We start from the raw sequence: 25,799 nt of genomic DNA on the forward strand, positions 1-25,799 counted from the left end.
CTGCCCACAACTTGCCAACCCTAACCTTGGAATGTGGGAGGAACCTAGAGCACTTGGAAAAAAATCCACATGGTCACAAGGAAAACGAGAAACTCCTTACAGACAGCGGAGGGAATTGAACCTTAACCGCTGGCGCTGTAAAGCATTACGCTAACTGCTACTTCAACATGCTGCCCTGCAGAGGTCTCATAACTGGGCGATGGAAGATGTCCTTAAGCTTGTAGGTGCGTGTGCTCGAGCTTTTGTATCTTCTACCCGATGGAAGGGGGGTGATGAGGGAGAATGACCGAGGTGGGAGGGTCTTTGATTATGTTGGCAGCTTTCCCGGAGCAGCGGGTAGTATAGACGGAAGGTTGTTTTGTATGAAAGACTGAGTTGTGTCCACAACTCTTGGAGATATTTCCCTCAAATTCTTCCCTGGATTTTGAGCCAGCTAATGACTTGCTTCTTCTTCGGTTTCCAATCCCTCAATCCCCAGGATGACAATTTTGCCGAGTTCCTTTTGGAAACCGGACACTGAGTAAAGCCCGGGGTGGAATGTGTTATGGACTGCCTGCAGTTATCTGCAGAAAGCTGAACTGCTGGGGAAAGACACACACTGCTGTCTCTCCCTTCTTTTGAAATAAAACCCCATGGTCTTGTTGGATTTAAGGGTGTGGGTGTTACATCCCTCGACACTTGCCAAGAGTAACATTCCAAGGTAAAGGAATTCAGCTGTGTACATTTGAGTGAACTTACATCAGCTCAGCAGTTTGCTGTAGCAGCTATCAAATAGCTTGTTATAATTGCCTGGATAAATAGGAAGGCACATCTTCAGATTTTCACCACCCTTCCTGCATAATTTGTACCACGCTGCCTGTCAGAGACCAGCCTATTAACACACGCCGCTCATATGAGACAGACACACAGAGTCGGGGCAGCTCAGGAAAACAGGTTTCCATTTCCCATTCACCCCGGAGTCACAGATACCTAAATACGGTTTCACTTGACTCTTTACCTCCTCCTTTCCCAGTGCTCGGATGGTTCCGTTTTCCAGCTGAAGGTCAACGTGCTTGTCCTTCGTCGATTTTGTACACTATACTCATTTTCACGTGTAACATCCTGAGGCTGCAGAAATAAAATGCAGAGTAGATAACTGCTTCATGAAAACATCACAATTCAGCTTGTAACAATGACCCCAAGACCATAAGATGTTGGATCAGATTTAGGCCATTCAGCCCATTGAGTCTGCATTACCATTTCATCATGGCTGATTTATTGTCACCCTCATCCCATTCTCCTGCCTTCTCCTTGTAACCTTTCACAATCTTACTAATCAAGAACCTATCAAACTCCACTTTAAATATACCTAGTGACTTGCCTCCACAGCCGTCTGTGGCAATGAATTCCACAGGATCACCACCCTCTGGCCAAAGAAATTCATCCTCATCTCTGTTCTAAAGAGACTTCCTTGTATTCTGAGGCTGTGCCCTCTGGTCCTAGACTCTCTTACTATTGGAAATATCCTCTCCACGTCCACTCTATTTAGGCCTTTCAAGACACGATAGGTTTCAATGAGATTCCCCTCCCATAGACGTGGAAACCATAGAAATGGTGCAGAGGAGATTTACAAGGATGTTGCCTGGATTGGGGAGCATGCCTTATGAGAACAGGTTGAGTGAACTTGGTCTAATCTCCTTGGAGAGACGGAGGATGAGAGGTGACTTGGTAGAGGTGTACAAGATAATGAGAGGCTTTCCCCCAGGGCTGAAACGGCTATCATGAGAGAGCATAGTTTTAAGGTGCTTGGAAGTAGGTACAGAGGAGATGTCAGGGGTAAGTTTTTTATGCAGAGAGTGGTGAGTGCGTGGAATGGGCTGCCAGCGGTGGTGATGGAGACGGAAACGATAGGGTCTTCTAAGAGACTCCTGGATGGCTGCATGGAGCTTAGAAAAATAGAGGGCTATGGTAGTTCTAAGGTAGGGACATGTTCGGCACAGCTTTGTGGGCCGAAAGGCTTGTATTGTGCTGTATGTTTTCTATGTTTCTATGTTTCCATGTTTCCATGTTTCTAGCAAACGAGGAAATCTGCAGACGCTTGAAATCCGAGCAACACACACAAAATGCTGGAGGAACTTTGCAGGCAGCATCTATGGAAAAGAATAAACAGTTGACGTTTTTGGCCGAATGAAGGGCGTCGGCCCGAAACGTCGGCTGTGCTCTTTTCCATAGACGCTGCCTGGCCTGCTGAGTTCCTCCAGCATTTTGTGTGTGTTGCAGAGGTATAAGAATGTAGTTCCCTGATAGCAGCAACACTATTGGAAAGAGTGGTGAAGAAGGAAAACGGTATTTTGAGTTTGGGAGCTGTGACGTCACGTTGCAGTTGCACATATGGAACGAGCTGCCTGGGAAAGTGGTCAAGGCAGGTTCAATCAGGAAGTTTAAGGATGAATGGATAGCAAAAGTTGAAGAATATAGGCCAGACAGGGTTAACTCAGGCAGACAATTTGGTCAACATGGATGAGCTGGGCCGAAGGGCCGACTTCCATGCTGTATCACTCTGTGACACTGAAGTCCTGCTGTTGGGATACTCCCACTTTAACTCTGGGGAGAGGGCTGTGGAATTTAAAACCAAATGACAGTGCACTTTTGATGAAAAGCGATCAACCCATATTTCACCTCTGTCCTTCCTCACAGAACCTTCTAGACACCGAGCTTTTCCAATATTTTCCATTTTTATTTCAATTTCACAGTTCCAAACTTACATGGTTGAAGGCAAAACAGCAATTAAAGAAAAATAAGGAAATCAAAGATCTGCAGATTTGGAATACCTGAATTTAAATAAAACAGGAACTGCTAGAAACACTCAGCAGGTCAGTCAACAACTGTGGAGAGAGAAATCAAGTTAATGTTTCCGTTGGTAATCCTTCTGTAACACTTACCCAACAGGCTAGTGTATGTCTAGGGGAAAAGGAGATCCAGCCACTCACCAACCCCACCTCCCGTACACGCAGGTGCTGTGAGAATCAAGTTTATGCCGCTCGTACACACACGATATCAAACTCACACCAGATACCGTTATGGAATACACTTTAAAGATTTTACTAAAACTAAAAGAGTACTATGCAATACAATATATATGAAGGAAAAGAAAATAAAGTAAAAGGCGCCAATTTATCAAAGTTCAATCAGTTTAGTGCACATCGTTGGAGCTCAACCATCGAACCATTTGACCCCTCGTCACTTTCCTCCGACCTCCACGTCCTCGCACCTGGGACCACCCCCGGTGGTCGACCGAACAGTGCAGTGCACGTCCACCTTCCTCGGCGTCTCCTTCCCGCCTCCCCCGAAAAGACCGCGAAACCCCCAAGCTCCCAGCCTCACAAGACAAAATAACATTTGCCATTGGTTAACAAATGAATACAATCCCCATATCAGCAAGTCCAAAGCTAAACAACTGCGAGAGGAAACACTTATCAAACATAAAAGCATTCCTACTCTAGTAAACCAAAGAAGCCATTTTGATTAACATACACAGTACATTGTACACTTCATTGAAACTTACATGAAACTGCCCAAAGGTGGGTCTTTATGTCTCTGTTTGCCACCATCCAGTCTTTGTCTCCACCCTCCCCCTCCCTCCCCCTCACCTGTCTCAACCATTTTGAGGCATCACCTTTTGAAGATGTCCTCAGTGGTGTGGAAATTTGTGAGGTGCATAGATTCTAGCATGTCAATGGGCTGAATGGCCTGTGGTTCTACTTTAACTTAAGGTAAAGTGGTAACCAGTCCCCATGATAGTTCAATTGGTGAACATGGTGTTTGTTCATCGTATCCAACGATAACAGGAGACTTGTGTGGGAGAATTTTTAATGTGGAAAAGCCGTTGCACTAACTAGTGAATATATTGTGGTACCTAACTTAAGGCAAGCCAATCAGCAGCCTGGGGTTTAATTCCCAGCCTTGGACCTAATGCATTCAATACAAAACTGGTAGTCATGGAAACCCATGTTAAGGGATGGGGTCCAATAAGATCCAGCAATCAATATCTGGTGGAAATTTTGTCCAAAAGCTAAGAAAGAGGATATTCAGGACCAACTTGGAATATAATACCCATGGATGTAGCAGCATGCGGCCATAGTGGCTGAAGCATTAACCTACCGAAGTCAAGGTCCAAGTTGAGTTTATTGTCACGTGCACAAGTAATTGTTTGACCAGGTGCAATGAAAAACTTACCATCAGCAGCATCGCAGGTAATGGCATCATACATTCAATTCAAGTTTAATTGTCATTCAACTATACATGAATACAGCCAAACAAGACAGCATTACTATGGGGTCAATGTGCAAAGTACAGCACTAACAGTCACACACAATACATCCTCCCCGCCAGTGACACCACAGCCTGAGGCCCAGTCCTTGCTATACAAGCACATAGAGAATATGAGTAAAACCACAAGCACACAAATATATCAAACCCCTCAGTCCATTTGAAATCGAAAGGCTACGACCACACTACACCGGAGAAATCCGTAACCGAAGCTTTCTCTCTTCGTTTTTACCCTCCGTCCACACTAAAACGGCGTTTTCGTCCCCCGTAAACGGATCTTTTCTAAAACGCCCTCCAGAGTGTGTAATTTTGAAAACACCGGATTGGCTAGAGCAGTGTGGATGGGGTAACCGGAGAAATCTAAAATCGATGTCATGACGTGCCGGAACAGATGGTGACAGCAGCACGACATTTCAATGTTTTCTTGAAAGCAACCTAACAATTTCAGAACAGACGGCAATGACACTGAAGCCAGAAGAGTTAGAAATGTACTCACCAAATACTTTGACCCATAACTTACTGAATAAATAAGTTTATTCACTTTTCCCTGTTTTCTGTCCTTGCTCGTATGAAGGTGGTTTACCTATTTATGCAAGTACTTCTCTGACAATAGATGTGTTACAGCCTAATGTAACATTGTATGGAAATACAAGATAACACTGATGCAGACATGTTTTATACATTTAACAAGGTGCTTTATTAATGCAACAGAGTTGGTCAGTTTTTCAATGTTCGTTGTCACCCGGGTCATACTGTCAGTGAACTCCCTGTCAGTTGCCTCCATACGCTCTAGTATTTGTTTTTTTTTAGTTTTAAGTCCTCCTGTACGAGAGCCAACAGCTGTCCATCGTTTAAGTTTTTCTAGTCTGTAGCTGAACGAACACATACCGTCTTTCAGAGCGAGATTCAACACCAAACATGTCGCTTGTTTTCAGTAGATGCGTCCTGCACAAGTGCAGTAGGAGGAGATTCGCTGAAATATCTGTTTTAATGTGGACAGAGATATTTTTAAAAACGCCTAGTGTGGACGCCTATCGTTTTTACGCAAAACCGGCATTTTCAAAATTATCCGGTCTAGTGTGGACGTATAAACAGCATTCATAATAACTTCAGACATATGAAGATACAGTATATTATACACAATTTTTATAAGAAAGAACACAGAGCAAAAAATTTTGGTGGAAGTAAGTCTGCTTTAGTAGAAAATGATCAAAGTGCTCATGGTGTTGCTAAACTGTAGTAATTAAGGTTATACCAGTTTGGTTAAGAAATGAATGGTTAAAGGGAAGTAGCTGTTCTTCAAAGATTGAAAGTACATCTATTATCAAAGTACGTGTTCAGTACACAACCCTGAGATTTGTCTTCCCACAGACAGCCACAAAACAAAGAAAACCCTGGAACCCGTTCAAAGGTAAACATCAACCACTCCCCCCCCCCCCACCCCCCATGTGCAAAGAAAAAAACCAAATTGCCCAAGAAAAAAAGAGAAACTATATGAGTGAAAAACATCGAATATAAAACACAGAATTGAAAGAGTCCAGGCATATTCAGTTTAACTCAGTTCATTTCAGTCTGTCACTGGTTATCTGTAGGCTGCCTCAATCAAAATGGCAATGATAAAAGGAGGAACTAGAAACTCGAAATTCATCATTCTGTATATCACAAATTGCATCGATTAAGCCTTGCCCAAGATCCAGGACTCCAGCCCAATCTTCCAACAGCAGCGAGCGAGAGGGAGAGGCTAACCATTCGAATTTGGGGCCTTCCCTCTGGGAGCAGCGAGCGAGAGGGAGAGGCTGACCATTCGAATGTGGGGCCTTCCCTCTGGGAGCAGCGAGCGAGAGGGAGAGGCTGACCATTCGAATGTGGGGCCTTCCCTCTGGGAGCAGCGAGCGAGAGGGGGAGGCTGACCATTCGAATGTGGGGCCTTCCCTCTGGGAGCAGCGAGCGAGAGGGAGAGGCTGACCATTCGAATGTGGGGCCTTCCCTCTGGGAGCAGCGAGCGAGAGGGAGAGGCTGACCATTCGAATGTGGGGCCTTCCCTCTGGGAGCAGCGAGCGAGAGGGAGAGGCTGACCATTCGAATGTGGGGCCTTCCCTCTGGGAGCAGCGAGCGAGAGGGAGAGGCTGACCATTCGAATGTGGGGCCTTCCCTCTGGGAGCAGCGAGCGAGAGGGAGAGGCTGACCATTCGAATGTGGGGCCTTCCCTCTGGGAGCAGCGAGCGAGAGGGAGAGGCTGACCATTCGAATGTGGGGCCTTCCCTCTGGGAGCAGCGAGCGAGAGGGAGAGGCTGACCATTCGGATGTGGGGCCTTCCCTCTGGGAGCAGCGAGCGAGAGGGAGAGGCTGACCATCACAGGCAGACATCACCTGCCGGCAGCAGCGAACGAGAGGCTGGTCCGCAGTGCTCGACACCCGCTCGCCTTCTGCTCACACCTTGATGATTTCAATCTTCCTCAATGCTTTAATCAGCAAGATCGGCGAGAAATGGACTGGATCACGGGCTCTCGCCCCATCTCCAGGCTTCTTGGCCTCGAGGTCGGTAGCTTGGCCCAAAACCTCAACGAACACCCTCAGAGATAGCAAAGCGTCACATTGCTCAATTGAATCTGGTGGAGAGGAATTTCGGGCTCAGCAGTAGCAGCAAGATGTCATGGTCCATGTGGTGGGGTCTTTGGCAATGTGGATATTTCATTCTTGAGACAGCACCTCCTGAAGATACTACGGATGGTGGGGAGAAATGTGCCAGTGAAGTATTGGGCAGAGCCCACTTCTCTCTGCAGCTTCTAACGTTCCTATGCATTTGCATTTCCAGACAGAACCATGCTGCAACCAGTCAGGATACGGTCTGCAGAACATCTGTAGAAGTTTGTAAGAATGTTCGGAGACAAGAAAACCATTGGAGGTCAGAATAAACATGATGGGCCTGTTTCAATGACACAGATGATTGGTGTCAACAGAGAGAGAAGGAAAAAACAACAAAGGTTAGTTAACATAGCAACCGTCCATGAATGATAAGGCCCAATGCCCAAGTCAAGTTTATTGTCACTGAACTACATACAGTACTTGTATACCATCAAACGAGACAATGTTTCTCCAGGCCAGGGTGTAAAGTACAGTAGTACACATAACACACTTACAACACGCAATAACTTAGAATCGTAAGAACGAAGTCTATAATTGAATTATGCATAAATAAACAACGTAAAGTGTATATTGTAAGGTATAGAACAAATTGACCAGTGACACTTCGAACAAGTGGCAAGGAGTTCAGAAGCCTAATGCCCTGAGGGAAGAAACCGTTTCCCCATTCTGACCATTCTTGTTTTGATGCATCGGAGTCTCCTGCCTGATGGTAGAAAGTCAAAGAGGACGTAGGATGGATGGATTGGATCCTTGATAATAGTAAGGGCCCTGTGCACGCAGCGCTCCTGATAAACGTCCCAAATGGATGGTAGGGAGACCCTGATGTTCCTCTCGGCCGTTCTCAGAGTCCTTTGTTGGGACTTCTTGTCCGATGCTTGGCTGCTCTCATACCAGATGGAGATGCAGCTTGTCAATACGTTCTCAATGGTGCTCCTGTAAAATTCATTTAAGATGGGCGATGGGAGGGGGGGGGAGGAGACCCTCGCTTGCCTCAATTTCACACACTGAAAATAACAAGTAATACAAATTTCAAATGAAATAAGGTTTCTTTTGTTACAACTGCGGTGCACAGCTTGTAGTCATGGCAGGATATTAAGAGTGGGCCCTCGAAATCTGATTCCCTGACAAGATTTATAAAACACTGTTGGTAGAATTGTTTTTCCAGTTTAAAATTACCGCCCTTCTTGCTTGGAAAGAACAAACCTTTGTGGGATTTATTTATACAGAACGGAGACTGAAGCAGCCTGCGTATCATCAATGAGTTCACACCAAAGGCAGATTCAGGTTTATTTCAGAATCAAGTCAGGTTTATTATCACTGACATATGTCATGAAATTTGTTGTTACGTGACAGCAGTATGGTGAGGACATAAAAATTATTGAGTTACAAAAAATAAACAAATAACGGTAAAGAGGAACAGTGAGGTAGTGTTCACAGGCTCTTGGGCCTTTCAGAAAGCTGATGGCGGAGGGGAAGAAGCTACTTCTGAATTGTTAAATGTGTACCTCCTCCCTGATGGTAGAAATGAGAAGAGGACAAGCCTCAGATGGAGAGGATCCTTAGTGATGGATGCTGTCTTCCTGAGTCTCCACCACTTGAGGATGTCCTCGGTGGTGGGCAGGGATGAAGGAGCTGAACATCACCAAACAAATTGCTCGTCCACTGTGCCCCACGAATTTAAATAACGCTAGAAAAAACACAAAGCTAGGCACATCCACCTCCCTGTTGTTCCTTGTGAGGAAAGGTAATCTGAAATCACTGGAAGCAATTAAGAAATTAAATGGCACATTAGATTTTGCATCTTTGCCAACCAAGCTTAGAGTTAGGAGTCAACCTCATCCTCAGGAGTAACAGCTTTGAGCATAGTGTGGGACTTGATCTCACAACCCGACTCCAAGCTACTCACTGAGTCACAGCTAACACAGCACCAGTCACAGGCTGCAGAAGCTTTTAGACATAGCTAACCCCGTGATAGACACTAGCCTCCCCCCCCCCCCCCCCCATCAAGGACATCTTCAAAAGACGGTGCTTCAAGAAGGTGGCAACCATCATTAAGGACCTTCACCACCTTGGACACGCCCTCTTTCGATGCATCTCTCGATTGAGGCACCGAGCGTGGTTGGAGTTGACGAGGACGAGTGCAGAGGACGGGAGGATGTTCACTGCCACCTGCCTGCATTTCACTGGTCTTCCTCTCCCTCTCGCTAGCTGTGGTCAGATTAAATTTGCGATCCACGCTGCAAAGATTGAGAGGAGAGGCTGTGGACTCATTTTGATGGACCTTAGAGTTCATATTGCATGTGTTTCTGGATTCTGGCCACCCTTAGTTGCTTTTGAGTGGTTTGATCGGAGCGTTCGATGAAGTCTGGGGCGCTTCAGTGAAGAATGCCCTGAAACGGGCTAGCGGTGCGACACTGAACTGAACCAAATGGAAAACTACTGGACTCCTGGTTTGATGTTCGATATTCTTTGTGTTGTCTGCTCACTTTTTGCCATTTGCGCAATTTGTTTTTTTTTTGCGTGTTGGATGCTGGGTTCCATGGTGTTTCTTCGTTCCGTGGCTGCCTAGGGGAAGACAAATCTCAGTTGTACTCTGTATACATACTTCCATAATAAACTTCCTTCAAATCTTCTAATCTCTAGCATTAGGGAGGAGGTACAGGAGCCTGAAGATCCACACCCAACATTTTGGAACAGCTTCTTCCCATCTGCTGTCAGATTTCTGAATGGTCAATGAACCCACTAACACTATGTTGGATTATTTCTGTATTTAACCTTTGCTCTCAATGTGGTGTCACAGCAACAATCGTGCACTCAACATCAGTAAAGCCAAAGAACTGATTGTTGTCTTCAGAAAGGGTAAGAGGAGGGATCAGAAGTAGAAAGAGTGAGAAATTTCTAGTTCCTGCTGTCAACATCTTTGAGGATCTATCCTGGGCCCACCAGAGCGATGCAGCTACAAAGAAGGCACAACAGCGGGTATATTTCATTCGGAGTTTGACGAAGTTTGGTTTGTCACCGTAGACACTCTCAGATTTTGACAGATGTACAACGGAGAGCATTCTAACTGGCTGCATCACCATCTGGTAATGGGGAGGGAGGTGAGGCTACTGTAGAGAGTCAAACTAAACTGCAGAGACTTGTAAACTTAGTCAGCTCCATCATGGGCACTAGCCTCCGTAGTATCCAGGACATCTTCAAGGAGCGATGCCTCAAAAAGGCAGGGTCCATCATTAAGGACCCCATCATCCAGGACGTGCCCTCTTCTCATTGCTACCATCAGGAAGGAGGTACAGGAGCCTGAAGCCTCACACTCACAATTCAGAAATGGCTTCTTCCGATTTCTGAATGGACATATGGATATTTAACCCATGAACACTACTTCACTATTTAAATTTTTTTTTATTTTTGCACTACCTATTCAATTTAACTTTTTATATACATACCTAGACTTATTTTTTCTCTATTACTATGTATTGCATTGTACTGCTGCCGCAAAAGCAACAGATTTCGCAATGTATCCCGGTGATATTAAGCCTAATTCTGATATTATCTCTTAATGTAATTAATAGTAATTTTTAAAAGCATTGTACTCTACTACTGTCACAGAACAACAAATGTCATGCCACATGCCAGTGGTAGTAAATCTGACTCCGATTTAAAGGGACACACCAACTATGCAGCAACTTTGTTGAGAGACCGCAGTCTTAGCACCACAACCACAATTCTTCTGTTCCATTCTTATCTGGAATTGTGGTAAAGCCATAAAGATCTGTGATCAGACCAAGGTCAGACTGTGCATCTGGGAGAGGAGATAGCTCCACATGTTTGTGCTCCAGATTCCAACATCAGACTGCAGAACCAGAAGGAAGGAAAGTGCCTTTTGTCCTTTGCAATCGTTTCACCAAAAAACTCCGAAGGAGATTGCTAAATACATTCTAAGGAACATAGAAGAGCTTGGTTTTTATGCCATTTATACCCTGTGTAGACAACGACAATAAACTTGAACTTGAACAATGTGGTGGCACCATGATGCACTAATACTGAACTGAGTTTGTTCCTGACCTCTGGGGCTGCCTGCATCGTTTTGTCCATTCTCCCTGTGGTTGCATACATTCTCCTGAAACTTTGACAAACTTCACTCCCCCTCAGTGGCAGCAAAACCAAAGAGCAGATTATCAACTATGGAAGGAAGAAGCCTGCTATAAGGTTCATGAGCCAGTCCTTATTAGGAGAATGGAAGTGGAGAGTGCCTGTAACTTTAAATTTCTTGACATTATCATGTCAGAGGATCTGTCCTGGGACCAGCACATGAATGTCATCACAAAGAGGCAATTCAGTGCATCTACTTTCTTAGAGGTTTGCATGTCATTGAAAACTTTGACAAACTTCTATAGATGCACAGTAGACACTATAATGACTGGTATGGAAACACCAATGCCCAGGAACAGAAAAGTCCACAGAAAGTAGTGGACACGGCCCAGTTCATCACCGGCAAAGTCCTTGCCACCATTGAGTATATATATATATAGAGCTCTGCCATAAGGAAATAGCAACCATCTCTATCCAGGCCATGTTCGCTTCTCACTACTATCATTGGGCAGGAAGTACAGGAGCCTTAGGTACTACAACAGCAGGTTCAGGAGGAGTTATTAGCTTACAACCACCAGACACTTGAACAGGCAATGGATAACTTCACTCATAATAACTCTGAACTGATTCCACTATTTAGAAACACTCTTCAAGAACTCATGTTCTCAGCAATTTTTTAATATATTTGCACAATTTGTCTTCTTTTACACATTGGTTGTCAGACTTAGTTTATGTATATTTTTCATAAATTCTATTGCTTTTTCTTCCTGTAGATAGCAGCAAGAAAATGAATCTCAAGGTGGTACATGGTGACATATAAGGTATTTTGATGATAAATTTACTTTGACTTTGACTTCTTTTGTATAAATTCACAATGGGTGCTCCAGCTTCTTCCCATATTCCAAAAACATGAGGTTGATAGGTTAACCAACCACTGTGCAGTGCCCCCTGTGAGTTTGCAGCTGGTAAATCAGGGAGGAGCTGAGGGTAAGTGAGGGAGGAATAAAATGGGATGTGTAGAGGCTTAGTGTAAAAAGATACATAGAACATGGGCTCAACAGTACAGCTCAGAGACAGAGCCTTTGATCCACAATGATTGTGCTGAACAAAATACAGAATTAAACTAAATCTCTCTGTCTGCACATAATCCAAATGCCTCCTTTCTCTGCATATTCATGTGTCTGTCAAAAGCTTCCAACACTCAACCAACAGCCCATTCCAGCCACCTACCGCTCTGGGTAAAAAAACTTGCCACACACATCTTTAACCTTTTCTTCTCTCACCTTAAGCACATGTTCCTTAGTATTTGACATTTCTCCCCTGCGGGGAAAGACCCTGACTGTTCACCCTGTCTGTGTCTACCCTCTCTATGAGTACTGAAGAAGGGTCTCGGCCCGAAACTTCGACTGATTATTCATTTCCATAGATGCTTCTGACCTGTTGAGTTCCCCCAGCATCTTGTGTATGTTGGTATGTCATTCAGAATTTTATAAATCTCTATCAGGTCTCCCCTCAGCCTCCAGAAAAAAAAACCCATATTTGTCCAACCTCTCCTTATAGGACCTGCTCTCTATTCCAGAGAGCATCCTGGTGAGCCTCCACATCAAAACTCTCCACATCCTTCCTGTAACTGTCTCAGAGACATGTTTCATTGAGATGTTTATTTTATGTTTTTGTTGTAAATTCATGATTATTTTATCATCTTAAAATATTTTATGTAAGGTTTTATTTAATATAGAGTGTAATGGGTCACATGACCAGAGTTGGATGAGTCACATGACCAGAGTTTAATAAAAGCATGACTGTGGTATTATGGGTCAGAACCAACATGGAAGCAGTGAAAGATGTATGGCCCTAAAATAACCTTATTCTGCATGTGAACACGGTAATTGTTTTAATTTATTTTATATTGTGTATAATGTTGTTGATGTGCCATTGTATGGACAGTGTGATATGTTTTTAGTGATTTCTTTGATTTCAGCACACTTCTGTTGGCTGACGTGTTTGGACGTGTTTATTGGTGGACACTAACTTGACAGACTTTAAAAGATTGAGAGATGTATGTTTCAAATGTTTTATGGCCTTTATTCTCTTGTAGCTTTTACAGTGTCTACTGAAGAAAGAGAGAGGGAAATAAAATAAATCTTCAAGGATGTTTGTATGTTGCGTGGCCATTATTTCATTGGACCGGTGCAGTTAAACTTCCTATAGTGGGATAATCAGAACTGCACGCAATACTCCCTGAGCTAGTCCCACTTGCATGGTTTTGCACCTTTTATCCTTTTAAATCTTTGTTATCCATGTATCTGCAAAAATGTCTCTTAAACTTTGTAATTGTGCCCACCTCTACCAATAGCTCTGGTAGCTCGTTCTTCGCACCCACCACCATCAGTGTGAAAAAAGCTTCCCCTTCAGATCCTCTTTAAATCTTTTGTCTTTCATTCTAAATCTATAGCCTCTAGCCTTGGACTCCCTCATGCTGGGGATAAGACTGTGACCATCCCAGTTTATCTATGGTACTCAGCCATGCTCAGGGACAGATTCTACTTGCCGGGATAAGACTCTTGAACAGACATCTTCCACAATGAACATGAACTCTCGATCTCTTGATTCACCTCAGCAAGGCCCTTGCACCTTATTCACTTGCCCACACTGCACTTCCTCTGGAACATTCTGCATTCTTTTTTTTAAAATCATATTTCCTGTATGTTTTTGTGTGTGGATAGCATGCAAACAAAAGATTTTCCACTGTATCTCGGTACACGTGACAATAATAAACCAATTATGAAAATTCCAGATTGTCCAGACTCTCCTTATAACACAAACTCTCCAGTCCTGGTGACATCATCGTGAATCTTTTCCGCACCTTTCCAAACTCTGCATTTCTATAGCCCTTCAAACCATCCCAAGATACCTTACAACCACTAAACTACTTTCAAAATGTAATACTGTTACACTTTGATAACTGAGCCTCCAGATGGTAACAACAGTAAGGTCCATTCTCAGAAAAATGAGAGGAGATCTTATAGAAGCATATAAAACTGTGAAAAGGATAGATAAGATGGAGGCAGGAAAGTTGTTTCCACTGGTAGGTAAGACTAGAACTAGGGGACATAGCCTCAAGATTCACGGGAGTAGATTTAGGATGGAGATGAGGAGGAACTGCGTTTTCCAGAGAGTGGTGAATCTGTGGAATTCTCTGCCCAATGAAGCACTGGAGGCTTCCTCAGTAAATGTATTTAAGACAAGGTTGGATAGATTTTTGCGTAGTAGGGGAATTAAGGGTTACCGGGGAAAAGGCAGGTAGGTGGAGATGAGTCCGTGGTCAGATCAGCCACGATCTTATTTAATGGCAGAGCAGGCTCGACAGGCCAGATGGCCGACTCCTGCTCCTATTATGTTCTTATGTCTTATTTATCTTGGTTGACAGGTGAATATTGGGTGAGACACTGATGAGAAGTGCTTCAGAACAGCTCTAGTGATCTCTCATCTCAACCTGAGATGAGGCTTTAGTGAGCTAGGGCTTTTCTCTTTGAGGTGAAGGAGGATGAGAAGAAACTTGATCGAGGTGAATAAACTGATAGCAGGCATAGACAGAATGGATAGCCAGCACTGTGTCCAACTGGAAATAGCTGATATGAAAGGGCATAATTTTAAGGCATAAGTGATGATGCTTATTCATGCCTTTGATAGCATGAATATCAATTTTTCCATCCAGTAACCAAATTTCATGCCCCCCCCCCATTCTAATCCCCATTGTGACATTTTACCTCTTCTCACCTGCTAATACTTCCCCGTGTCCCTTCCTCCTTCCCCTTTTCCAGTGGTTCATTCTCCTCTTATCAGATTTCTTCTTCTCCAGTCCTTGATCTTTCCCACCCACACGGCTTCACCTTTCACCTTCCAGATAACCACCTCCTCCTCACCCCACACTTTCATTCCAGTATCTCAGCCCTGGATAAGGGTCTCGGCCCAAAATGTCAACCATTTCCATAGATGCTGCCTGACCTACTGAGTTCCTCCAGCATTTTGTGTGTTGCTTTATAATTTTAAGGTGATTGAAGGAAAGTATTGGGGGGGGGGGGGGGGATAATATCAGAGATTCCTTTTTTTTACACAGAGAGAGTGGTGGATGTGTGAAACAAACTGCCAGAGGCAGATACGATAGGGACCTTTAAGAGATTCTAAGATGAAAGGAAAGGAAAATTGAGGGAAATGTGTGGGGGAGGGAGGGTCGAAGGATTAGGATGATCTTCACACTATTTTAAGATTTTCTTCGCCCAGGCAGATTAACCATTCTAGTTAGACCCCCAACTCCTCTATCTATTACCTCGATCTCGGCACCACATTGTAAACAATTAAAAGTTATTTTGATAATTTGATAATGCTGCTTACACCGCACATGCATGCTGGTATTTATGCACGTTTTATTCCCTATCTATACTTTCAACTTGATTTTTATATGGTTCTTTATTCTTTATAATTATTGAATGTTTTTGTTACATCACAATAATAGATAGATAGATAGATAGATACTTTATTCATCCCCATGGGGAAATTCAACATTTTTTCCAATGTCCCATACACTTGTTGTAGCAAAAACTCATTACATACAATACTTAACTCAGTAATAATATGATATGCATCTAAATCACTAACTCAAAAAGCATTAATAATAGCTTTAAAAAAAAAAAGTTCTTAAGTCCTGGCAGTTGAATTGTAAAGCCTAATGGCATTGGGGAGTATTGACCTCTTCATCCTGTCTGAGGAGCATTGCATCGACAGTAACCTGTCACTGAAACTGCTTCTCTGTCTCTGGATGGTGCTATGTAGAGGATGTTCAGGGTTTTCCATAATTGACCGTAGCCTACTCAGCGCCCTTCGCTCAGCTACCGATGTTAAACTCTCCAGTACTTTGCCCACGACAGAGCCCGCCTTCCTTATCAGCTTATTAAGACGTGAGGCGTCCTTCTTCTTAATGCTTCCTCCCCAACACGCCACCACAAAGAAGAGGGCGCTCTCAACAACTGACCTATAGAACATCTTCAGCATCTCACTGCAGACATTGAATGACGCCAACCTTCTAAGGAAGTACAGTCGACTCTGTGCCTTCCTGCACAAGGCATCTGTGTTGGCAGTCCAGTCTAGCTTCTCGTCCAACTGTACTCCCAGATACTTGTAGGTCTTAACCTGCTCCACACATTCTCCATTAATGATCACTGGCTCCATATGAGGCCTAGATCTCCTAAAGTCCACCACCATCTCCTAATTGTATACGGCAAATAAAGTTAATCCTTGATCTTGGAGTAGGTTATAAGGTCAGTACTACATTATAGGCTGAAGGGCCAGAACTGTGCTGTATTCTTTTGTGTTCCATGTTGACCTGAGAGAACCAAGTGGGACTTGGTTTGAAATCTACTCTCAATTCCATAAGAAAGGGTTCATTTCCATAAGAAGAGTGGAGGGAGAGGGAGAGGCACGGTAGCAGAGCGGTTAGCATAACGCTTTACAGTACAGGTGACGTGGGTTCAATTCCCGCTGTCTCACTGCTGTAAGGAGTCTGTACACTCTCCACTTGACTCCGTGAGTTTCCTCGATGCTCCGGATTTCTCCCACAATCCAAAGTCGTACTGTATGGTAAGTGGAAACATAGTGATGGAGACAATGGTTGGAGATGTTCCTGGCTTGTCACAGCTGTGGCAAGTGAACAGCCTCGGGGAAGGAAACAGCCAAGACAAGCGGCAACTATCTTACACTGAAGCTGTTTTGATTGTGGCCTCTGAAGGGGAAGTGTAACAGATGCCTAGAAACCAGAAGGAATAGCCTAGCCTGACTCCACCACCGGCTTAATTGCAGGATGTGGTATGACCCCCATGAGCTAATTGGAAAAGAACCACAAACAAAGACTGATAATGACTCTGCTGAAATGTGGTCCCAGACAACCACGGATTCTGATGAACAATCATTCCATGGTCTAAGTCACTCAGATCAGATTTCTTTGGTCTGAACTACAACTGAACCTCTTGAGCAAGTCCACATGCTTTTACGCACTGAATTGCTGCCACATGATTGGCTGATTAGATATTTACATTAACAAGCAGGTGTACCTAATAAAGTGGACCCTGAATGTATGTCATCATATAGTACTTTGAGAGTAACACACACTTTGAGATTCATCTTATTGCAGGCTTTTACAGGGGAAAAGGAATATAATAGGATTTTTATAAACATTATGCATAAACAAAGATTGACAAACGCCAATGTGCAAATAAAACAATACTGAGAACATGAATGGTAACGAGTCCTTGAAAGTGAATCTGTAGATCTGAATTAGTTCAGAATAGTGGTGATTGAATTTATCCACCGTTAAGGAGCATGGTGATTATAGGATAATAACTGTTCCTGAACCTAGTGGTGTGGGACGTAAGGCTTCTGTACCTCCTTCCAATGAAAAAAGGGGTTTGGAGTCGATGGGTAGTCAATGGTTGGCATGGTCTCTGTTGGCTGACGGGCCTGCTGGATCGCTCTCTGACTGAGATCTTTCTCCCCGTCCCGTTCATGGTGGACTCCCTAGCAGAATACAGCGAGCTGTTGGAAGCCATGATGCATTAAGCTGATGACAAACAGATACATTCCACCACCCTTTGAAGGGAGAGGGGTTGGTCGGAAGGAATTTAAAAGAAGGAAAGGATTCCACTTGGTGGGCATGGGGAAACCATTTTCCCTGATGGGAAGTTAATAGCTATGGGAGGAATGTTAAAATTAGAACCGGGCCGGGCTGTTCAAGGGAACAACCAAGGGTAACCCTCTCCTACGTTAGAAGGATAGAAATCTGGGAATAAGGAAGCACTCAGGCTGATGCTGATTGTTGTGTGGTGAAGATCATGATTGGAACAAAAATGTATGAACACAGCTGAATTTATTTATGTATTCATTTGTTTATTTGTTTGTTGTCTGCTTATTTATCTGGTTGATTAATTCTTTCTGTATTTGCATAGTTTTATGTCTGCACTCCGGTTGAATGCCATAGTTGGTTGGTCTTTCATTGATTCTGTTATGGTTATTACTTTATAGATGTATTGAATATGCTCTCAAGAAAATGAATCTCAGGATTTGTATATGGTGACATATATGTACTTTGATAATACATTTATTTTGAATTGAGAACAGTATCATAAATGGTAGAACAGGGCTAAGGGGCTGAATGGCCTGCTTTCCTGGCCATAGAAACATACAGCACAGAAATTGGCCCTTCGGGCCGTTACGTTCAGATTCCAGCAGGCTCTTCACCTGCACTGATCTCAGTCTGTTGCCCCCAACATCCCCATTAACTTCTCCCAGATTCAATCCACTTACTGACACAATGGGGGTAATTAACAGGGGCCAACTAACCCACCTTGCCTGCACCCCTTTGGGATGTGGGAGCAAACGGGAGAACCTGGAGGACAACGTGCAGACACTATGCAGACTGCACCAAAGGAGAGGATTGAATCAGGTTCACCTGAACTGTGAACCGGCGGCTCCATTTTACGACCAATGGACCGGAGCCTAGTAGTGTAAATAGAACAATACTTCACAGATCAGTGGCCTAGGCTATAATACAGATGTGAGATCTTACTGTGCTTGAAGATTAATGATTGAGAGCTGTGAAAAAGGAGGACATTTTCTGCATGCCTGAATAAATTTTTAAAAATCAGTGAAGGGAGTTGAAACAAGTGGAAAAGCATATTATTTGCCGGAATTTTAATGGGAATCTAATGGAAATCATGGTTTGCTTCTCTGGATCTCGGCATACCTTGTGTGAGGCACGAACATTATTTGGGTTTAACAGGCCTTGCTTCATTTCTAGAGAGGTGAATAAATAAGCAATCCATTTAAATTCTGCAAAACTGCTCTGACATTCTCCACTGAAGACAAATTGACACCGAGTTAGCAAAATGACAAAACATTTCATTTCAGAGAGATCCAGAATGTTTTGCGCTGCCGGTCTTACCCAATAAAAATGAAACCCAAACAGAAAGCTGAGACTCGTTAATAAACTCAGGGGTGGATAGCAAGGAGGTTGAGTTACAGTATCGGCATCTATCCACCCACAGGCCCACCAAGGTAGTTGGCAAATTCATCAAAATACTTAAATAAACTGGGAATAAATAGCAAGCATCTCCAATGGTGATCGTATAGTTCTGTTTAAAACCTCATCTGGTTCGCTGAAGTCTTTCAGGGAAGAAGTGCACAGGATTGAAAAAGGCTGCAAAGTTTTGTAGACTCAGTCATCTCCATAAAAGACCCCAATCTCCCCACCACTGAGGACACCTTCCAAAGGCAGTGCATCAAGGAAGCGGCATCCATCACTGACGACCCTCACCTTCCAGGATATGCCCTATTCTTATTACTACAATTAGGAAGGAGGTATAGGAGTCTGAAGACCAACACTCAACTTTTTAGGAACAGCTTCTTTCCCTCCACCATCTAATTTCTAAATGGTCCATGAAGCCATGAACATGACTTCACTATTCCTCTTTTGCACTGTTAATTCATTTTATTAATATAACTCGTGGGTTTTTTTTTTGTTTTGTGCCATACTGCTGAGAAAGCACATTTCACAACATACAGTATGTCATTGATACTCTTGCAAGAGGACTACAATCTTGTCGTCCCTTACAGGCTTGGTGCCTCAGTGACCCAGAGAGCTATGTTGGTTTTCTGCTTTGGCTCTTGGTAGGGTCACCCATACCAGACAGGTCAAAGGACTAAGAGTGGTCCACTGATCCTCCAGGCTAACAGTTCTGACTGATAAAATAAAACTGTTATGGAAACGGCAGTGAAGATTCCTTCTACATCTGAGTCTGATGATATTTATGACTGAAAGTAGTGAAAACCAAAAGGAAGTTACCTGCACAATGAAGCCTTGCACACCACCAGAGATGGAGGACCTTCGTTGCTGTGCTAAACGCCAGTGGCGCAATGGGCAGTAAGTCAGTCAGTCAGTGGAGTAACTCTGATCCTTCTGATTCTGTTCTCTTTCCCTGTATATGACTCCAGACCCAAAGCACAGCTCCCTGTAGTCCCATTGTTTGAGGAAATCAAACAAAAGAACACTACAGAGGGTAGAAAGAAAGACTTGCCAGATGAGGAAAAACCTAAGTAATGCTAGTGTCTTACAGACAGACATACTTTATTGATCCCGAGGGAAATTAGGTTTCGTTACAGCCGCACCAACCAAGAATAGTGAAGAAATATAGCAATATAAAACCATAAATAATTAAATAATAATAAGTTAATCATGCCAAGTGGAAATAAGTCCAGGACCAGCCTATTGGCTCAGGGTGTCTGACACTCCGAGGGAGGAGTTGTAAAGTTTGATGGCCACAGGTAGGAATGACTTCCTATGACGCTCAGTGTTGCATCTCGGTGGAATGAGTCTTTGGCTGAATGTACTCCTGTGCCTAACCAGTACATTATGGAGTGGATGGGAGACATTGTCCAAGATGGCATGCAACTTGGACATCATCCTCTTTTCAGACACTACCGTCAGAGAGTCCAGTTCCACCCCCACAACATCACTGGCCTTACGACTGAGTTTGTTGATTCTGTTGGTGTCTGCTACCCTCAGCCTGCTGCCCCAGCACACAACAGCAAACATGATAGCACTGGCCACCACAGCACAAGATATGCAGAGTTCCAAGGAATCAAACCACCTTTCCCTTATGATTCACATTAAAATTCCTATGGATTATGTCCCTTCTCACTCCTTTTGATCTCCTTTCCATCTCCAGTATCATTTTGCACCAATGTAGATATAGTAATGAAACAGAGAGAGGAAAAGGAGTGGGAACGGAGAAATTTTTTAACATTGTGTGTCTACTAGCTATGTCCTATCTCAATAGGCACTGCTTCTAACATAAAACTGTAGTGCAAAACAGCACAGGAAAAAGCCATTTGGCCCAATTCATCCATGCCAGCCAAGGTGCCCACTAAACTAGTCCATTTGGACCAATTGGTCCATGCTGACCAAAATTCCCGTCTACTCTAGACTCATTTGCTCATATTTGACCCAGTTCCCTCTAAACCAGAGATTCCCAACCTTTTTAATGCCATGGACCCCTACCATTAACCGAAGGGTCCGTGGACCCCGAGGTGGGAACCCCTGAAGTCTACACTCTGAATGATGAAGGCCAGCAGGCTAAATGCCTACTTTACCAACTTGTCTATCTGCGACCCCACTGTCTGTAAGCTACGTACCTGTGGTCCCACATCCCTCATTTCCACAGCACTCCCCAGGGTCTTTAATGGTTCAAAGGTTCCATTTCATCTCAGAGAATCTATGGAGTAAATAACTTGAAATTCTTACTCTTCACAGACATCCACGAAACAGAAGAAAACCTCAAATAGTGAATGTCAGAAGAACATTCGAATCCTAAATCCCACCCCCTCCCGCACACAAACAGCAACTAAGCAGCAACCTTCCCCTGACTTGTTCTGGCAGGAAGCTTCAGTGTCCCCACCCCACCAGCACCCACCGTGCGATCAGAGACCATGATCTAGATTCCATCAAAAACTACAGTCCATAACCCAGCACTTCAACATGCCGCAGGCTCCCTCTCTCTCCCTAATGACAGGGAGAGAGGTAACCCTCCTTCCACAGTGAGGGGGAGCGGGAGGAGACCAACACCTCGCTGTTTTGGCATTGAAGTTTTAACATTCCCTGTAAAACTCCTACAACTGAAGAGACATTGAACACTGGAACTTCATCATCTTTGAGATCCTCGGAAGCTTGTTCACCGAACAAGCTGTTCACCATAGACTCCTCGCACCAAACCCTCAGGGCTGGTGTAGAGCAGAAATTGTACCCAACACTATGGGTTCTCTTGCATCCCAGGGCCTCTCATTATTTGCGATTCTGCCGCAAAGACCAGCACCTTGTGGTTCACTGGGCACCTTCAACCCTTCAATTCCTGCCACTCCTCCCCCAACCCACCATCACCAAGGACCCTAGAGATTCCACTCAAAGAGATGGTTCTAATTAGCTGTCACTTTGATAGATTCCTTCCCCTCTCTTAATTACAGTGATAGATCATAGACAGCAAACAGAAGGTGCAAGGAAAATATTTATTTTTTAGCATGTACTGGCCTGATTGGAGACCTGCGTCGACCTTTAATCGCAAGCATGTCTTTTTCTCAGACTCTGCCTGGAGGAATCAAATTGCATTCTTCAGAAGCAAATTAAACCCTGAATTGTTATTCGCAAGAAAAAGATTGCAGTTCATTGACATTTTGGGACAAATGTCCGCCTGTGTGCACTTACCGTACTCTAAAGGACTTTTGTTTCTGACATTAGTTCGGCCTCTCTTGTGCGCATCTCTTGGCAAAGTCAGTCAAACAAAACACAGCAAAAAAAGCTCGTAACGAAGTCCCAGTCCAATACAGCAGGAATTGTAATACATCTCAAGCTGTGAAAGCACAGACTTGGCTTCAAACAAACAAGTTTTATTGTTGATTCGACCCATTGTACTGATAGTAACAGCCACTGTCTCACCAGTCCTTTGCATTGAACCCCTTTCTGCCTTTCTTTGATCGAAACTGTAACTCTGATCGCAACTACGCAGTACACTGCAATGACTAAGTTGTAGGTTGGTTTATTTTTGTCACAGATATACAGTGAAAACCTTTGTTGAATTCCATCGGTACAGAGCATTTCGTCAGGTCAGTAGTGCCTGGAGGAGGTACGAAGGGAAATAATGACAGAATGTAGAGGAGATAACCAACAAGAGAAACTCTGCTGGTGCTGAGCAACGCACACAAATTGCTGCAGGAGCTCAGCAGGCCAAGCAGCATCTATGGATGGGAGTAAACAGTCGACGATCCGGGCCGAGACCCTCCTTCAGGACCGGAAAGGAAGGGGAGAAGTCGGAGTAAGGAGGTGGCAGGAAGGGAGGAAGAAGTGCAAGGTGGGCGATAGCTGAAACTGGAAGAGGGTGAAGTTGATTGGTGAAAGAGATGAAGGGGGAATGTGATAATCGAGGACAGAAGACCATAGAAGAATGGGAAAGGGGAGGAGCCCCAGAGGGAGGTGATGAGCATGTAGGCAGAGGAAGTGTGAGAGGGAGAGAAGAATGGGGAATTGTGAAGGAGAGGGGCATGGTAATTCCCAGTTTCACCTAAAACCTGCCACCTTGTACTTCTTCCTTCCCTACCCACAACCGTCTTATTCTGGCTTCTTCCCCCTTCCTTTCCAGTCCTGATGAAGGGTCTTGGCCCAAAACATTGACTACGTTGACTATACTCTTTACCATAGATGCTGCCTGGCCTGCTGAGCTCCTCCAGCATATTGTGTGTGTGTGTGTGTTGCTTGGATTTCCGGCATCTGCAGATTTTCTCTTGCTTGTGGCATAACCAGGACTTGTGATATGCACCAGCTGCTCATACGACCATCCACCTCCTACTCCTGTGGCTTCACATGACTGATCGGGGTGGTGGGTGGGGGTGTACTAAGTAGGTGCTACACATTGTCCAAGGGTGACTTCAAAACTCAAAATAAATTTATTATCAAGTTACATATATGTCACATGCACAACCTTGAGATTCATTTGCTTGTGGGCATACTTCTTTGTGATGCGATAGGGTGGTTTTAGACCCAGAGGAATAAACAGAATATTTGCGAGTAAGTGATGTTCGACTGTACTGAAAATGAGACTAGAATCTTTTGTGTTTCCACAACTTGGTGAGTGAGTGACGGGGTGCAAGTTATATTCCTTTTTTCAACTACTAAGTAAGTTTTGCAACTCATAGTAATTTTTATATCTTGCACAGTACTACGACCACAAATCTTCCAGCACACACAAAATGCTGGAGGAACTCAGCAGGCCAGGCAACATCTCGAAAAAGAGTACAGTCAACATTTGAGCCCAAAATGTCGACTGTACTCTTCCTAGATGCTGCCTGGCCTGCTGAGTTCCTCCGGCATTTTGTGTGTGTTGCTCGGATTTCCAGCATCTGCAGACTTTCGTGTTTCTGAATCTGCCAACGTATGCCATCGATTTTTAAAAAAAACTTACTTGTGATCTATTATAAACATAAGAGATTCTGTAGATGCTGGAAATCCAGAGCAACACACACATGTCAGGGGAGATCAGTAGGTCAGACAGCATCTATGGAAATAGAGTAAACGTTTCAGGTCAAGACCCTTCATCAGGACACTAGGCCCAAAACAGCAACTCTTTATTCCTATCCATAGATGCTGCCAGACCTGCTGAATTCCTTCAACACTTAGCGTGTGATCTATTATAATCTTTCTATCTCAGACTGGGACTTTCATACAAGCTTTGGCTACAGACACAGCTAGTTCTGAACCAGAGATCTACAGTCCTACAGCTCTGATGTTGTCTTGTAGCCTAATGTTTTCTGTATTCAGTGCTCTCAGCCATTTCTCGATATCACATCGAATGAATCAACTGGTTTCTCTGATGGTAGAGAGCTCCAAAGTTAGCCAAGATGCCTTAACTAGCAAGGTGGCATAGCAGGGCAGCATACCAGCACAGCGGTTAGTGTAAAATCTTACCTCACCAAGGATTGAAAGATTGGGGTTCAATTCCTGCTGCTGCCTGTAAGAAGTTTGTCCGTTCTCCCTATGATAGTGTGGAGTAATTCCAGGTGCTCTAGTTTCCTTCCACATTCCAAGATGTATGTGTTGTAGGCATGCTACAACTATATAACTTAGCAACACTTGCAGGCTATCCCGAGCACATCCTCAGACTGTGTTGGTCGTTGTTGCAAAATGACACAGTTTCACTGTATGTTTCGACGTACGTGGGACAAAAAGCTAATCTTTATCTTTAAACGCACCTGCATTCACTCTCTGAAATAGCTGTCCACATAGCTCCATTTCCCACGGTGTTTTAATTCTGTTTTGCTTTCTCCAGTAATTATTAACTTCCTACTTGAAAACTATTCAGGATTTGGCTTCCATCACTGATTTGGAACCTGCACATCCTGTCAAAGGAAGTTCTCCTAACTCTACCTTTTGCGTCAGAATCAGGATCAGTTTGATTAACACTGACTAGTATGGCATGTTTTTTGGCAGCAGTACAAAGACATAAAATTGCTATAAATTATAAAAGAGTGTAAAAAAAGAATAATGAGGAAGTACAACGACAAGAAAGTCTGCAGGTGTTGGAAATCCAAAGCAACACACACAAAATGCTGGAGGAACTCGGCAGGTCAGGCAGCATCAATGGGAAAAAAAAAGTAAACAGTTGATATTTCGGATCAAGATCCTTCATCAGAACTCACTACCTCCTATTGTTCATGGGTTCATGGACCATTTAGAAATCCGATAGCAGAGGGGAAGAAGCTGTTTCTGAATTGTTGAGTGTGGGTCTTCAGACTCTTGTACTTCCTCCCTGATGGCAGTAACAAAAAGAGGGCATGTCCTGGATGGTAATGGATGCCACCTTCTTGGGGCAGCCCCTCTTGAAGATGGTGGGGAGGATTGTTCCCATGAGGCTGGCTGTGTCTAAAACCCTCTGCGGCCTCCTGTGATCCTGTGGATTGGAGCTTCCATACCTGGCGTTGATGCAACCAAGCACAGTGTTCTCCACAGTACAGTTATAGAAAATTGCTAGAGTCTTTGACGTACTAAATCTCCTTAAACTCCTCCAGGACTCCAAAAGCATCTCAGATAATAATTCCCCAGTTCAACGCTAGCTTTGCTCATCAGAGCAAAGGAGACCATTCAGCCCATTGAACCTATGCCA

General features: G+C 43.9%; 1 long non-coding RNA gene across 2 annotated transcripts in view; it reads right to left on the minus strand.

The window, feature by feature from the left end:
* LOC140741738 (uncharacterized) overlaps positions 1-24,807 on the minus strand; it is a 109,275-nt gene extending 84,468 nt beyond the window's left edge. For both annotated transcript variants that reach the window (XR_012102120.1, XR_012102119.1), the window contains exons 1-3: positions 24,605-24,807; positions 2,811-2,864; positions 998-1,107 (exon numbers count right to left, since the gene is read on the minus strand). This is a non-coding gene — a long non-coding RNA (uncharacterized lncRNA). The remainder of the gene's footprint in view (positions 1-997; positions 1,108-2,810; positions 2,865-24,604) is intronic.
* Between the last annotated feature and the right edge of the window lie 992 nt (positions 24,808-25,799).

Source organism: Hemitrygon akajei, chromosome 19 (assembly GCF_048418815.1).
Source record: "Hemitrygon akajei chromosome 19, sHemAka1.3, whole genome shotgun sequence".
Classification (NCBI taxonomy): Eukaryota; Metazoa; Chordata; class Chondrichthyes; order Myliobatiformes; family Dasyatidae; genus Hemitrygon; species Hemitrygon akajei.